Here is a 4901-nt window from a genome sequence, read left to right as displayed (position 1 = left end):
GGTTTTTAAATTCCGACAATGCCTCATAAAAGGCAGCCCTGTACATCACACCGAGATTCTGATTGGTCAGTACGTGAGGAGATAACATAATCAATTTTATTGTATCTTCCCCGGACACCAAATAAATCATTTTCGAAAAACAAGAAAAGACGAGCACAGTCCTGTCAATCAATAATACGTCATACTGTATTTATTTAATCTTGCAGTTCATGTTGTCGTAGTCGTCGACGTACAAAAATCGTTGTAAATAGAAATGCTGAAAGATGTTTCAGGACAAACGAGAAGTGTAGAATTAGGAAATCAATCCACATTCCTCTATATATTCCGGTAAACTCCGTAATTGGGAATATGTATCGCACTGCATGCCGGTCGGGGGGGGGGGGGTAGGCAAGAAATCTGAACAGGTTACTTCCCATTAAGATTTAAGACTGCATAATATTTCGCGTATTTCCGGGAGCATCAATAAATAATTTGAGATGTTGGAATGTTATTTATTTTATTTTTTTACTATAGGTTTGCTGAAAAGAAAAGTTCTATATCGACTTTCAATTGGTGGATAAAACAAGCATTTAAAGGTCTTTGTAACCCGGCTCACTTTGTTATCGGGTTAGAAATAATTCCCGCACTAATTTGTGAAAGAAATTACATACACGCACCATTTTATATAGTTACTTTAGTAACGGATTCTTAATGGTCTAGCCTATATTCGTCACTGGCTGATGCTATATACAACTAATATAAGGCTTTCCCCCTATCTCGGTTCTAAGGCTATTTTAGAATCCCTACCGTCTATTTTTCACCGTGATTCTTCTTTGTTTGCCAAAAGGAATCATTTCTTGTCATATCCGACACAAATTTATAATAATCCAAGAATTTTCTTTTACGGTAACATTCCATTTATAAATTTGAAATTTTGGCTGAGCGCGGCTATGAACCCGTGACCTCCGGTCTGCGCAGGCTTGAGTTTCATAATGGCAGATCATTTCAAATGAATTTTGTTTGTGTTTGTGGATCGCTTTATTCTACATGAAAATAGTGTTAGATTATTATAAATTTGTGTCTGATGTGGCAAGAAATGATTCCCTTTCGCGAACAAAGAAGAATAACGATGACAAATAGAAGGTAAGGATTCTAAAATAGCCTTAGAACCGAGATAGGGAAAAAGCCTTATTTTCATATTAATTGTATATAGCATCAGCCAGTAACGGATAGAGGCTTGAGTCGATAAAAATCCGTTACTAAAGTAACTACATTTTATAATAATCTTTGTTATATTTTAAATTACCAATATAAATGTTTTGAACACATTGACAAGAAGAGAAATATAAGTAAATATACACGATTCGGGTAGGCGTTAGCTATTCTTCAGTTACATACAGCCTGCTTTCTTTCATCGCAAAATATTTGAATACCATTATACAAAATTCCATCCCATGCCTGAGACCCCGTCTGTTGATTTACATCCATATACAAAAATATTTCAATGATATCGCCGATTCGGAAATACTCAAATCGGAATAAGCCAATTTCGATCCTTAATGCTATTGAATAAAGAGTTTCATCAAGTTTCATGGAACGTTTCATTGGCTACTTGAACATCTGTAATCTGCATAACTTTGGTATCCATTTCTTCTGACGTATTGCTGATGATGTCATTTCTAGGCACAAACAAGGCTAATAATATTGAAAGTGCTGCAACAATAATTATTACAGCTATAATCACAACCAGGATTTTTAATTTCTTTGTTCCAGATCTTGTGAATGTCAGCGATCCACCATTGTCCATAATTTCGGTTTCTTTCTTCCTGAAAGAAACACATTATAACTTAAAAAAAAAAAAAAAAATCTCCACATCTATAAGAAGCTGGGAATAAATCTGGGACGGTTCCTTGAGTCAAACATTTTGATGTGCACAATTTTTGAATTTCAATGATGACACCCCTTTTACACACTGCGTTATAATTTATAGATAGCAGGCGAAACAATTTGCACCTCGGCCAATATTTCACATTGTAAGATTGCATTGTATACAACACAATATAAATAAAATCAAAGATGTCTGTGTATAGGTTCGTCCATCACGCTTCATCCCCGTGATCATGCTAGTATACAATATTTTCCAGACTAATGTAGGGTAAGGGTAACTGAACATATGCAGATAGGATTGACGACACTTTACTATTCTGGCCACATTTGAATGCCTAGCTTTAAGTTGTGACGGGAATAGTGTACTAAGAAATGAAGGTTTTGTTTTCTCTTTCAAGAACACCCGATACTACTTATCAATGACCGTGTGAACGATGTCCAGTTGCAAATTCAAATGGTTGCAAACATTGACATTCTGGTTAAATTTTGATATTGGTTTTGTGACCGGACTTTCTTTGGTGTGCACGTAAAAGAACCTTTGACAGTTGCAATTCAACGTAGGCTCCATCTCATTAGTCCGGTCGGTGCAGGAAAAAATAAGACATTAAACCCTCATTTCATCTGTTACGGAACTACTGTAATTATATCATTGTTAAGGGCGTTGCACAAACCATCAGAGATTAAAGATGCATTATGCTGGTCTTTATTTTGACTTTAAATGTTATATAAACTATCATTTAAACATTTATTAAAATGGTATGTCCATAATCGACTGTCTAAGTAAATTAGAACGGAGGAGCGAGGCTAAGTCTCGAATAATAAGTGCCCTTTATACGAAACGATAATAAACAACCAATGCCTCATATTGTCAAAATTCCAAACAGTGATAACTTCACTCAGAATAAAGGAATTTGTATAAAATTTTCAATATATTCATTTTGCATTATCTATTTTTGAACTATTATAGAAAGAGCGGACTGCTCTGTAAGTAAATCTTACATAATGCATCTTTAAAAGGCAAATTTAGACTTTCAGACCACACCCATAAGTAGATCCAAAAAGTAAATTTACTACAGAACACATCGTCTGTACCAATCCGATTGGTACAAAAAATTAGGATTTAGCAATTGTGAACTAGTACAGTTATATAGTAACAGCAATAACTGGTTTATTATACATGTACATAATACATAGGCACGACGTTTCGATAACTATTCTCTTACCGCTATCAAACACACGTAGCATTTTCTTTATATCCATTCAAACTAAATAACCATAAATTAGTTATACACGGTAATCGCATTATGCAATAACAATTTAAATGCGAGTTATACTTTCTTCACACAGAATCGTTTGTGGGACTTAACATCCGCTTCAACCGGGGGTAATGTCGCAGACAAGAGTTTCCTGCGAAATTTGCCGGTCGTGTTTGAGAGACAAGTTCAGCATACATCTTTAATTGTTTTTTAGTGTTCTATATTATTATTATTATATCGTTCTACTTAATATATGATCTCACGGCTAATCTAATGTCTTTCCCAAGTTTGTTATAAAGTATGACCCCTTTTCTGTATCCCGGCCTGACATTATTGTTTTCACTCTTCTATCTTTAAACAAATGGCAAATAAGCATACCCCGCCAACACAAAACCAGAGTGAGATAAATGGAGGTTAACGTCCAGTAGACACACACTAAGTCATTTTAGGACTAACACATGGTATAATTTTATTTCAAGTATCTGCTTCTGTTTAGGGGTCTTTAGCAGTGGGACGAAACCGGGGGACCCGCAGAAAACCCACGAGGTTAGCCAGTCGACCCTATTACTTGTCGCGTACATGCTTGAGATCGAAACCTCGCCATTTTACTCAATGGCAGACCTTATGATCTAAAGCGCACACGCAAGACCACTTAACCACTCGTACCTTAAACCAAGCCCATACAACGTCACAAATCTACCGACTTACAAGTTAAAATTGGATTAAACGTATTCTTACCTACTTTCAGGAAACTTGAAAATCTTTTAAAAGTACAGAATCCCTTAAACGATATAAAACCCCTGTTTCTAGGCGTGATTAAGGTTAGACACCGTAAATACAACGTCACAAAATCAGTTCAAAAGTTACAATAATACCCAAACGTGGCCCATGAAATTACACCACAACAAAATCCGCGAGGTCACCATACAAAGCTTTTGTTTGTTTATTTCGTTTACCTGTTGTCGATTTTACGTTATTTACTTGTCAACATTGTCCTACTATGGAACACCGTCATGAGTAACAAAAAAAGAACCAGTTTGGTTGGTGCACGGTTTCATTTTGTGTCAAACCGAAGCGGTTTATCTCCCAAAACTGATGTGACCATAGTTATCAAATAACCACTAAAATGTTTATTTTGTGGAGATAATTACTGTCGTTACCACTCTCTACTGTGTATTGAATTCAATAGGCGTAGAAAGTCATAGTTTTGTTTCAAAGAAGAAGTCACATCTAAATAGTATAACTTGTTTATTCAGTCTGAAATACCCTCTCAAAACGAATACCGTACTATTTCTAAAGACCCCCCCCCCCCCCAAAAAAAAAAAATGAAAAAAATAAAAAAATAAACCCGAATAAATACAAGCTAACCTATTATATTAGACAAATTAATTCTTTCGGATCCCCACAACTAAAGAATAATCAAGTAGTGCAGTTACAAGTAAAAGCGGTATTAAAATTCGGAAACAACGAATATATTCTCCTACCAATTCGGGATATCCGTATAGGCCAAGTGAACCTACTTGTACTGAATCCCGAGGAGACTCGTACCTACATAATGTACAGGTAAAAATATTGCCTAGCAGTCATTGTACTCTATATGTACCGTTCATTTGGTTTCACGGAGCACTCAAAAATGTTTATTCCAGCCCTTTATGAGGGTCCTCCATTTGAGCTGTTAGGGTCCGCATGAGGGGGGCCCCAGTAATAATCCACATCTGAATGTGTTACATAAATGTTCCTATACTCAGATATTGTGCGTTTGACCAAAATTATCTGGGC

The 4901-nt window shown here is 35.8% G+C and overlaps 1 long non-coding RNA gene across 1 annotated transcript; it reads right to left on the bottom strand.

Annotated features, from left to right (window-relative positions):
- Positions 1 to 479: 479 nt before the first annotated feature.
- LOC126824591 (uncharacterized) lies at positions 480 to 4242 on the bottom strand. Its single transcript, XR_007681572.1, has 2 exons — positions 3861 to 4242; positions 480 to 1805 (listed from the first exon to the last, which is right to left on the bottom strand). It is a non-coding gene; the product is annotated as an uncharacterized LOC126824591 (long non-coding RNA).
- Between the last annotated feature and the right edge of the window lie 659 nt (positions 4243 to 4901).

This window comes from Patella vulgata, chromosome 6 (assembly GCF_932274485.2).
Source record: "Patella vulgata chromosome 6, xgPatVulg1.2, whole genome shotgun sequence".
NCBI classification, from domain to species: Eukaryota; Metazoa; Mollusca; class Gastropoda; family Patellidae; genus Patella; species Patella vulgata.
The sequence above is the reverse complement of the archived record's forward strand: the minus strand, read 5'-3'. Positions and strand labels throughout refer to the sequence as shown.